Source organism: Empidonax traillii, unplaced genomic scaffold (genome assembly GCF_003031625.1).
Source record: "Empidonax traillii isolate 1590-97213 ecotype Southwest subspecies unplaced genomic scaffold, ASM303162v1 scaffold842:size270541, whole genome shotgun sequence".
NCBI lineage: Eukaryota > Metazoa > Chordata > Aves > Passeriformes > Tyrannidae > Empidonax > Empidonax traillii.
In genome coordinates this window covers 6590-18776 of record NW_020956035.1, presented here as the reverse complement: position 1 = coordinate 18776, position 12187 = coordinate 6590, and the positions used below count along the sequence as shown (strand labels likewise).

The following is a 12187-nucleotide window of genomic DNA, read 5'->3' as shown; positions in this document are numbered from 1 at the left end:
ACATCTGGTAAAAAACTACCCTGTGAGCTTGACAAATGGTGTTGCAGTAGTGACTATGTAAAAATCCGATGGGGAATCCCATAGGTCCTATTTCTGTTTAGGTTTAACTTGCTGGCTTGTTCCAGTGACCTCGGCTGAGGTTCGGCACAGGATAGTCATGGTTACAACACAGTAACTTCTTTCCCCTGAAGTTTCAACATGCCCACAACTTTGGTTCTATTTTCTTTTTCTCTCCCTTTTTCTCCTACTTACCATGGGTAAAATTAAATGATTGATGGCCCAGGATTCAATGATTCACCTTTTATTTCTTCATCATACCAAAGCTTAGAGTCTGAGTTTGAAAGTTCAAATGGACAAATAAGTTTCCATTTCATTCCCCTTTGCAATTCAGCTTTTCCAAAGCTTACTAAGTTGTACCTGTAGCACAAATAAACCTTATAAATACATTACATTTCAGACTTTCATCATGTTCTCCTATCTGGCAGAAAAAAGAAAAAGTGATCATTCACATTTTCTATCAAAACTTGAGTAAAGTGAGTATTAGGAAAGTCTACCTCAGAAAGCTTCCACTTTTAGGGTTAGGCTTTTTCACACTAGAGCAAGGAAAAAGGAAATTATTTTTAATGTGATAGTATATCCCTAGCTCAAGCTCTTCCCAGATTTCCAGTGGCGGAGCTACATCTGCATGAGCTGGGTAAGTACGTGAGCACACCATACAGCAGGGCCTTCGCTCACAGGCAGCTCAGACAGCTCTGACGGGGCTGTTCCTGCTCCAGCTCCTTGTGCCGAGGCTGCAGCTGGAAGACAACACGTGGTTTGGCCACATGCGCACCAAGCAGGTATGACAGGTTTTTACAGATGATGCTGGGGAGGCAAACAGCTCGATGTGAGCAGTGCCCGGGCTGTGCTCCAACCCGTGAGAGACAAACCATGTGGCTCATCCTGCAGGTTATTCCCCCAAAGGTGGGTAAGTGCACTTCTTCCTAAAAACTACTTAAAGTAGTTTTGTCACTGTTCAAGTCTGAAGAACTGTAAGAACTCTTTTTTGGTGTTTTTTTTTTTGTGCTCTGGATTTGCAGCAGACCGTGCTTTTTGGCAGCAGCAACACGGAGGATATGTTACTCACTGGATACTTCGAGTTTCTCCTTAGTTTAGGTCCCCTGATGACTGAGGGAGGGAGAGGATTGGAGCCCAGGAGGGCCAGGGCAGAGGGCATGGGCTGTGGGGCAGGGTGAGCCCTTTCCCTGCAGCACAGCAGGGGAAGGAAGGCTGTTCCCCCTCCCCAGTGAGGAAGGTGGGCTCAGGGCGGATGGAGGGATGGAGCCAAGCTGCGGCTGCCTTCCCAGCCTCGGCCCCACTTCTCCCATCTAAAATTTCTCCACACTGATTTACAGCTCCCTCTGAGTGCCTGGGATGGAATTAGAGCCCCTTGTATTACACGGTGCCTTCCCTGTTATTCTTACTGCACGCCATGGATTTATGATGGCTTTTAAGCGAGGCAGCACATAAAGAAATATGATCTTAACAAAATATAGAAAGGACCAAAGGAGGTCGCAGTGTGGGAGCTGAACACTATGCGGTGATCCAGGATTTCCTTTTATTTACTGCTCACACCTTTTCAATCTCCAGCGGATTTCTGCTGTCTCAGGCAGCCCTACCCTCCATAATCCTCTTTGCCATCAGTGGGTGTCATTTATTACAATTTAGCACATGTAGGAAATCCCAAAATGCCATTGGCAAATGAAATGAATTTTAGACGAAGTGCCAGGAAGACATACAGCATCAGGGTAGGTCGGAACCCCAGACTGATGCAAGCAGGCTTTCTATCTTGTGCCATCTCTTGCTGTGGCATCAACCTGGCAGAGCTCTTCTGCTTTTGGTGCTGAAGGAGAATCCTTTGTGATAGTCTTTCATGGAGACATGGAGCAAAAGTTACGCCTAATTTCATCGATAGGACTGAGGGACAAGCAAAGAAGTGCTGTAAGTAATTCTACTTTACAGCCTTATTTGCATATATTCATCAATTATTCCTAAACTGTAGAACAGAGGAAAAATATAGGCCCTGCTCTTCCTCTGCAGATGAATAAAGGGAGACCTTGCAGCAGGTGCAGGATGACTGGAGCACAAGGGCAGAGCTGCACGGAGTCACCTGTGGGACCATGGCCTGCCTTAAACACTCTGTGTCCAGCTGCAGATCGAAACAGCTGCCAAGAAGGAGGGAAGCTGTAACTACAGCCAACAACTGACTCCTGAGCCAGTGCCTGCTGCTGAGATCCTGGTCTTGAACCAGAAGCCAGAAATGGGAGTTTTTCTCTCCTAGGTCAGGGCAGTAATGCCCTCTGGCTACAGTATCATTCCCTCCATTAATAAGACAAGGTCTGGTGTGCTCCCTTTCATTCAGATTTATTATCATTATTTCTCTACCTTGGGAAAGAAGTTTGTCTTCCCTCTGATTACAGCCTAGGGCAATAGCAAGGCTCCCATGGCCTGGGGATTTTGGTGAATTTATTTGGCGGATGGGGAGGGGAAATGTTGTTTATGAAAGGCACACAACAGTTCAAATAATAGTTCATCTGCTCTTCTAAGTTTCCAGAGCAGCATCCTCTCCAGTTCTCCTGCTGCTTATTGCTGGTCACATTTTAAACCCTTTCTAGAGCAAGGAAAGTTAAACCAGACCAGTCCTTAGATGCTCTTTGGGAATTTCACAGGCCACTAGTCCACATTTGAAGCATGTTTTCCTTAGAAATCCGGACTCTTGTAAGGTAGACATCAGCACTGACAGTCAACACAAAACTGCCTCCTCTTCTGCAGACAGATTTGTTTGACTGAGTTCAGAGGTGATTCATATTTAGGAAGTTAACAGCACCCCTTTAGTTTTCTACACAGGTTATGGTTAAAGACAAACTAGTTGCTGGAAATAATTTGCAGGAGGTTTGTTGCTCTTCTCCGTCACCCACTGCTGCTGCCGCCATTTCTTTCCCAGGTGACAGCTCCTGAAAGCCTAGGCTTTGCCCAAGGAGGTCACCACTGTGGGGCTTCTCCTGAGCTAACCTGGTCTCCTTCAAAGTGGCATCCACAGGAGGGTGAGTGCTGTCACTTTTTCCTCCCACTAGCCTTGGGACCTTTCGTGTTCCCCAGCTGTTTTTCAACTGATCACTGAATTTCTCATGCTTATGTCTCCTCACAGTTTATCATGACATCAAAACCAATAGCTTTTGGAAACATTAACACTGCAGCATGTCTTAAGTGTAACATCTAAATCAGTCAGTTCTTGTGTCTTTTAAATAAGCTGTAGCACTGATAATGTGACATATGGCAAGACCTAGTGCAGTATGAACGTGCTACCTCCTTTTGTCCTCAGTGTTGTTCTGATGACTTGCCTCATCAGGAGATTCTGTGAGTTTGCTAAGTGGTTGTTCTCAGCTTAGTCTTTCCCTACTGGTGTGGAAAAGGTGAGCAGGAACAACTGGATCCTGCCTCATGCAGGAACAGGCCTAGAGGAGGCAGATTCAAAGTGATCAAAAAGAGCTGCTTCTGCCCGGGCTGTTGTGGTTAAGCACTGGAGATGTGGAATGTGCTGTGGTGTCCTTGGCAGCTCACTGAGCTGTAAGAGTGAGGGGCATACGGGGATGGGGCATATGCTACAGTGTTTGTAGAACTCCTATCTCAGCCAAGGATGGATCCTTGGAAGGACAGAGTCTTATTTTTTGAAAAGACTTTTTCATTTAAGTTTAGAAGTTGTGAAGGTGTTTTTTTTTGTTGTGTTTTTTTTTTTTTTTTTTTTTTTTTTTTTTTTTTTTTTTTTTTTTTTTTTTTTTTTTTTTTTTTTTTTTTTTTTTTTTTTTTTTTTTTTTTTTTTGTTTTGTTTTTGTTTTTGTTTTTGTTTTTTTTTATGGCAGGAGCACTGATTTGAAAGAGTTTTGGCAAGAAGCTGTCACAGTGCTGCACTTGTTTTCCTTTGGATGGTTTTCTCTTTGGTATGGTTTCTTTGCAGGAGTGACTTGGCTTGAGAGGAACATTGTGGACATAAATCTCCAAGGTGCTGTATTTGTGGGTGTCCCCCAGTTTGGCCAGGGTTAGACTTCCAGCTGAAAGCAGTCTGAGCTAACAGCTGACTTTGCTAGGGGTAATCAGTTAGTTTACCAGTTAGTAGTTTTTTGCATTGTGTTTCCTTGCCTTTATGTGCTTGGCTTGTGCAAGAGTCATGAAGATGTTCCTCTGATTCTGCTTTTCCTGTCATGAGCCTCTCACCCTTGCACTTGATTTGTGTGCTCAATTATTAACCGTTCCAGTGGAACACATTACTCAGATTTTATGATAGAAAGTGTAAAGTCACAGCCTAAACTCTACTGCACTTCTTGCTGGGCTGTGTAATGCATATTTAAATAAAGAAAAGTCAAAACACTGCACCAGCATAGAAAGGGGCACATGATGTCTTTATATGTAGAGCAGGGATCCTGTGTGCTTCTCTGCCAAGGCTTTCGCACCTTAAAGGGCACAAAGCCAGACGTATCTACTTAGCGTGGCCAGGATACATGGTAACAGTGGTCAGCTACTGAGAGGACTGAACCTTTTGCACTTGCTGTAGCTCTGTGCCTCACAGTTCAGGGGAACACAGACTGCTCTGTCCCATATGCACAAAGACTCAAAAGGCAGACCTTCCTGCTGATAACAGAATAACAGAAATTTATGGTTAGTTCTAAATGTTGAACATGTTCTGCGTTCTTTGGGTGGAAAAGTTCCAGAAACATCAGAAACTCCAGAATATAGCTATAGTTTTCTACTTCATAGCTACAAGCAGAAAATACCCCTGAATCAATACTGAAGGCCTGCAAACAGTGCTCTGGTTCTAGAGTGTATTTCATACCAACCAGGGACTGCAGGAAACCTTGACTGCCTGGCTGCAATAAATGCTGTAAGCTCCAGAGCCAAGGAAAAAGGCTAATCAAAAGCAAACTTTTACATATATATATATATATATATAAATCTGGTGATACAGTCTCTCACTCTCGCATCTGAAATATATATAGGCCTCTTCCTGGAGACACCAAATGATTTAGACTTCAATTTCCCTTAAGAAGCCTCTCAACTACCAGTATGCAGTGCCTGTGCACACCCTACATAAAGACTTCTGTTAACCAAGAGCACCAGTCTCCTGTTGCTTTACATTCCCAGCGTCATCAGCTCTTCAGTTATTGCCCTCATTTAAGACCAGGTGGTGGCAGGAGAAGCTTCTGTGATTGGTCACCAGGGATAATTTTTTTACTCTCCCTAATATGGTGTGGAGCAACAGGTGTTGATATATTAGGTTTCATTGGAGACATTTTGGAGAGAAATCACATTAGGCTTGAATCTAACAATGAAAAATAGCATAGTGTCTCCATGGGTCACAAGAACATGTGGAAGAAAGGACAATTTATGGAAGCAGCAGTAATGTGTCAGCTTTCTCAGAAAGGGCTACATAAACATATAAAATGCAAACAATGAGGACAGTAATTGGCTTAATAGATGCTATAAGGCAACACAAGGCAGAGTACCAAGAGAGCCTGATGTGGTGCAAGGAGGGGCATTTGACAGCCTGTGCAAGTTAAGGAGTCTCTCAGATTGTGGTGGGTTTTTTTGTGAAAGCTATGCTTGAAGGTGTAAAGACCTTCCCCGGATCTTCGTTTGCGAAGACTGGCCATTATTATTATTATTATTATTATTATTATTATTATTATTATTATTATTATGCTTGAAGGAGGTTCTCAGAAGTGGCTACATCAGAGCATTAGGAATTCAGTCTGTTAAAAGAAGTATAAATAGATTTGTGATTAGAATGGGGTTAGCAATCTGCTGCAGTGAGCCGTGAGGGCAGTAAGTCAGGGATGTGCTGTGGAATCAGCCTTGCAGGAGTTGTGCCAGAGGAGCTGTATCCATGGTCTGACAGGGACATGAAGGGAGTGCTCAAGGGAAAACCTGTGCTGTGGGCACCTGGCAGAGGGGCTGCTGACCCCTGGTCCCATTTAATGTTTTGGGACACAGGTGAGATGTCATACCTGTGCCTTTTCAGTGAGCCAAGCACACAGGTATGTGCTTTACCCACCGTACAGATGTTTGGGGCTGCTGGGGACTTGAAAGCTCAAACCCTGCTGGACTCGTATCTGATGCTGAGCCACCCCTCCTTCTACATCCCCTAAAAAAGAGAACCAGATATGCCTACAGCTGCAAGGGTTGTTCAGTGTTACCCTGCCAGTGACACCCCGGGCACATCCTCAGCCACCATAAATCGTGCTCAAACTAATAAAAACATTTGTTGATCTAGGGCCCTTTTAAAACTGCGTTACAGCTTTACCTGTGATTATCAGTAGACAACACTGCAGCTTTTATCTTCAGTAGCATCTGAACCTGTTGTTTTTCAGGAACATCTGTTTTCGGGGGGGGGAACAACTCTCTTACTCATATAACCGTGCAGCTAAAACACACTTCTAGCTCTGAAAATCAGAGAAATGACAGTCCTCTGCCAGCCCAGAGCCTCCGGATCTGGGGGGCATGGACTTTATCATGTGGAGCAGTCAGCTACAGATTAACAAGGAAAAGAATACTTTTTGTCCTGAAACCACATTAGCCACAGAATTATGCCATTATTTCTTTCTTCAACTGCTTTTCTGGTTCAGTTCCAGTTCTCAGAAGAATCTCAGCCAGGCTGAATATGAATTTCAGCTGAACCAAAATCTTTGCTGGTTCAGTGTCCTTTTCTTGTTGAGATACTCAAATTAGCTAGGGATTATTTTTTTGCTCTCAGTTGTATCTGTTCCAACTTCTAAGAAGTCTTCCTGTCTACTGGAGCAACAATGGGGGATGATCAGAACATATATCCTGTGTAAGCAAAGTACAACATCAGAAAGTAAACAACCCCTGCAAGCACCTCTTACAAATCTGAGAGATGTACATTATCCATAACAGAGGCCTATATAGAGACAAAGCAGGAGTAGACACCATCAACTTTGTAACAGTTTGGCTTCAAAACTCCCAATCTGGACTGAAACTCCGTGACTCAAACCTGCCTCTACTGAGGCCAGCATTTGTTTTGAAAATCTAAAATTAGCTGAACCCCAGTTTCTATTTACAAAAAATTATTTTAATTTTCCACCACCACCCTGTCACATCAGAAATACTGGGAACAAATTATCAATTATTAAAACACTAATTATCAATTACTGAAACACATCCAAGGTACTAAAAGTATCTTTTTAACTGGAAATTTGACTACCAAGCCTACATTGGAGAATCTCTTCCCCAGAACGTCTTTTGGCATTTAAAGTTACTTGCAAAGTTAGTGAATAAATTCTCACGCAGTACTGTGGTGCGAAGGTAGGTATTGTTACTACTGTTAATATTAATGTGCTCTCATACAGGAAAACAAGGCCAAAGGAATTCAGATGTTACGGCACAGAGAGATTTGACCCCAGCTTGTCCCCCCCCACACCCCCCTGTGCTTTGGACCTTGAAACCATTGTGCTTACAGTAATTTAGCATGTCCATGGACACAGTCAGCCCCTCCCTGGACTGAGAGCCACACAGCCAGCAGTGCCCCAGTGATTCTGGTGGAGCATCGCTGCTCCTCTGGGAGGACAGCAGAGTCATTTGGGTTTAGCTAAATTACAACTGTGAGCCTTCCTTGTGCCAACTGAAACAGCCCCAAAATATCCACTCCCCCCACGCCCAGCAGCGGCAAGGCTTTTACAGCCCTCCAGCACAGCCCTCCAGCTATAAATAGCAACTCCACTAAAATTAGACAGAACTGGCAGCTCCCGGTCGTGAATGGGAGCACTGTTAATATGCTCATCAGGTACTGGAAGGGCTCCAAGTCTGACAAGGCATGCTATGGTACAAATGTTCTGTGCCTGGAAAAATGAGCAGGAATGGCTCATGAATAGGCCTGGCATGTTTTCCTGACTGGATAATAATGTGAGAGAGTGCCCGATGATGCTGGTTATATTTGAATGAGTCCTGCAAGTAGGGATATTTCTTTCTCCATATTTCTTATTGCATGGCTTTGTTTACGCCAACAGAAAATGCTGTTAAATCTAGTGAATAAAGAAAGGGGGGAAATCATTTAGGGGAAAATTAACACCAAGATAGTCAAGTTAAACCAAATTGGGTAACAGTGTAAGTTTATAGTATGTAACTGCTTTTGGATGTTTTCATTCAGAAATGGTTCAGGGCTCTCTGCACTCCTCCATGGTGATTTACTGAACAGTGAATAAAAGTATGAGTTGATGTTACACCAGGTGCTTGGTACTAACTGACCTGTTCCCCTGCTATGAAAACACCAAAAATGCTATTTGGCTTTCTCCAGTTCAAAACAGACCCTATAGCATAGAAAGTGCCATTATGGTCACAAAATGGCAGAGAAGCTTCAGCTGCACAGATGATATCTGCTGACCTTTTTTTCTAGGCATAGCACCATTGAAATCTAACCACCTCTGCACCTGCTATCAATCAGCCCACACTTCCATATATAGCTTTTTTTTCCCCCTAAAAAATTAAGTTACTTCGTACAAAGGCACCTTGAGGGCACACTGCATTTCCACAAGGGAAGTCAGAGCCCAGCAGCTGATGAATTGTGAATTTACACTGAGCTTATTGTACAGTGTCTCTTGCATGCTGATAAACCATTAGTTCAGTTTAATTCACTTTGAGCGTGAATTAAGTTAAGGTAATTACGGTCAGCTGACTCCTAAATGAGTATCCATAGAGAAATTATATATGCCTGAGTTATACTCACTTTAAATTCACATCTTTTTTTGTTAATTCACTTTGACATCTTGTGTAGGACAAGCCATTGGTATCTTGGTTGTGTACCAAAGCACCTTGAAGATATGGGGATTTTGAAACTAGTCTCAACAGACAGAAGAAAAATCAGATTCTCAGAGGCTACTAGATAAAAATATTGTAGGGGGTTTTAATATTAAATCACAGAATCATAGAATTAAGTGGTTTGGAAGAGACCTCCAAAATCATCAAGTCCAACCCTTGATCCATAGAAAACATATAAATGGCTCAAACATAAAAAAATAATTGGACACAACTATGGTAATTTAAGGTTTGGGTTTTTTTTATGACAAACATTAAAATTAAACAGTATAGTACTGCATCTATGCCCTTCTCAACTCAGCGCTTGTGAGCCATAAGGAAAACACAAATTTACCCCAATTAATGTCCCAGTGAATCTGATCATTTAAATGGGTAAGATGTTTGCTACCACAACTTTTTTTTTTTCCCCCCCAGAAATCGTCTCTTCATATATCTGTATCGACTAGTTTTTAACGTGCAGAATGATTTGAGTGGTACATAACTTCATTTTCGTTCTGGCCTCAGGAAATAGGCAGAAGTTACTCTAACTCCAGCTCACAAAATGATGACCCCTTGCAACTGCCACTGCTCCAGTCCTCTAGCAGCTCTGCCACTGTCGCATTACAAAGACTCTCTTGGTGGCCTGAAGGCCTCACGAAGCCATGACCAAAAGTAGGTTTTACCGTAGCTTGCAGATAATGTTTTCTTTACTTAGAAGAAAGTCTGTGTAAAATTTTGAAATTTAGTCCTACAGGGGCTAAAAACAAGACTGTTGTTTCTCATGGAGGGAATTTAATATTTGGGTTAACCACTTGATTAGAAAGGTTATGACCTTTGTTTATGGAATAGCTGCTGTGATTTTAGCCCAATAGGAATGAAAGGTTTGATGTCCTGTGTGCCAAGGGTGGGAAGTGTGTCTTTTCACTGGAGAAATGTTATGTCAGTGAGGAGCAGGAATGAAGTCTAATGAGGACCCAAATGGGCTTGTTGAATAATTGTGTGTGCATGGAGGGAAAACAACCAAAGCAACAAACTTACCAAAAACTTTCTATACGAAGATATAAAACCTGTTAGGATATTGCTGTATTTCTTTTAGAAGACTGCGCACGCACTTCTTAAAATTAGTAATAAACCTGAAGAAACGTTTCAGAAACAAAAATATTCTGGATTCTGAACTGGGATTTCGGTAGAAAAGATAATTAAACAAAAGCTAACAAAGCAACTAATGAAAGTTCAGGCTCCACTTCACAATTCCATCTGACTCCATCAATCCTTTTTGCCGCATTTCCAGTCTCTCACCTCCTCCCCCCCAGCTGCCACTAGAGGTCAGGTGTTTCTCGCTCTCCTCGCAGCCGGTAGTAAATAACCCCTTGTGCTGGAGTTGAGGAAACAACCTCCCTGCACACTGCCTGGACCTGTCCGTTTATATGCAGGTAGAAATACAAATTAGAAATCAGAGCAAAGCTGAGTTGCAGATTTGTACCACGCTTACGTGCTCTTTACAAATCAGAACATTTAGTTAGGGTTTCGTATGAGAAATCTGTAGGTTTTAGTGTGCTCTGTATAAAGATGGAATTTCTCAACACGCAAAGAAACATTCGTTGATTTGAGCTATTGCTGCACCAAAACCAATAGAGAATCTGTCAGTAATGGTGACGAAAATAATTGTTAGGTGCAGTAAGTGCAGATTTTGAATTGTGTAGGGCAGTTTTTTGCTGTAACTTGTACCAGCCCAAAGTAGGTGATTACGCTTCTCATGTGGTGATGGAGACTCCTGTCCCTTGCATTTAGGCTGGGTCCTGTTAGGTGAAGAGTGGGATGATGTGCACCCAGCAACTCCACAGTCTGACTTAAACCAAAATTGCCAGAGGGATATTGGTGTCAAAGAAATCAAGTCCTCACAAATTATGTAAAAATTGGCAAGTGAATAGTCAAGAGAAACACAGGTAGTGTTTGGCTGCTGATGTGGTCTCTTCCCACTGCACTAGTGAGTGCCAGCTGGGCAGGCGGCACAAGCACAGGGACAAATCAGCTACTTTACCCCAAGATGAAGGATGCTGGAGAAGTGCTCGTTGTAGGGCTGAAAACAAAGGACACCGACCTAAGGGAACTAGGGAGGAGGAGGTGAGCAGCTGAACTTCCCATCACACACTAAGCTCTTTCTCAAAGCTTAGCGTATCAGTCATATGCATTAGGAATAAGGGAGAAATATGTTTATTTGGGTTTGGGAGAGTGGCTTTGGGGGCTCTTTTTGGTAGTAGAAATAAGTCTTTTTATGTTTGGTCAAAGGATAAATGGATACTCTGCTAAGCAGCAGTATGGAAAAGGGGTGCAGGTATTTTTGTGTCCGTTTTCTATTCTCTCCACCTTGTTTTTCACATGGCCTCACACAGTGCAATTGTCGGGACAAAAGTCCACAGTTACTCAATGTCCGTTTACTTCGTGCAAATATTTTTGTTATGATAGAATCATTATTTTAGAGGATGGCACAATGGTCCAGTTACTATTTTAAACCAGCTGCTTGTAATATGAAACTATTCCCAGAGTACTTCAGAATAGTACTGTATGGTTTGCTAAAACTGGATTTAGGGCTTGCTTTAGTGGCTTTGATGACTACGTTACTCAGATCTGCTGTGCCTTAAAGCTTTGTCTGCTCAGAAGAGGAGCTGCAGCATTTCTTTCCAACCAGAGAGTAATTTAAACAAAAAATATTTCATTTTTAGGTTTAAATAATTTCCAGGGGGGCATTTTTTATTTGTAGAGACAAAATTATATTAGAACTAAAGAAAAAAAAAAAAGTCAGTTTATGGGAAACCACTTATTTGTGTTCTTGTAATGGCATAAGACAAGTGCAAAGAGAAGTATTTTAAACAAGAGAAAATGGTTCTATCCAGTAAGTGTGAAGAAATTTTAGTAGGTAGGCACTCATCTTCATTTCACACAGATGGTGATCACAAAAAAAGTCATGTAAATACACTGAGTGTTAAAATGTCTGTCTGAGATATCACCTGTTATATGAAAATCCCACTAATTTGTCACGAGGCCTGAAATCTCTGCAATACATCCTGTAATCGGGTTCATTGTTCGGGAGGTTTTAAATAGTACATTTTTCTAGGTTCAGAAGCACCTGGACTCTTATAGCAACAAAGGCTTATCCTCATGGACAGCTTTTCCCTTTGTTTCTTAACAGCAGCAAGGTTGGAACTAGATGATCTTTAAGGTCCCTTCCAACCTGAACCACTTGATGATCTCTGTATCCAGGCAGGAGGGCAGTAAGAGAAAGTCACTCTCCCTCCTCTGCTATGAACTTGGCAAAAAGATGCCTCATTTATGTTGCCAGGATAAGGAA

General features: G+C 42.3%; 1 long non-coding RNA gene across 5 annotated transcripts in view; it reads left to right on the top strand.

Moving 5' to 3' along the window:
* Positions 1-799: 799 nt before the first annotated feature.
* LOC114066981 overlaps positions 800-12187 on the top strand; it is a 17658-nt gene continuing 6270 nt past the window's right edge. For 2 of the 5 annotated variants that reach the window (XR_003573281.1, XR_003573279.1), the window contains exons 1-3: positions 800-963; positions 2984-3083; positions 9364-9510. This is a non-coding gene — a long non-coding RNA (uncharacterized LOC114066981). Of the gene's footprint in view, positions 968-2983; positions 3084-9363; positions 9511-12187 lie in introns of all 5 variants that reach the window. The other 3 variants (XR_003573282.1, XR_003573280.1, XR_003573283.1) reach the window with 2 other exon arrangements.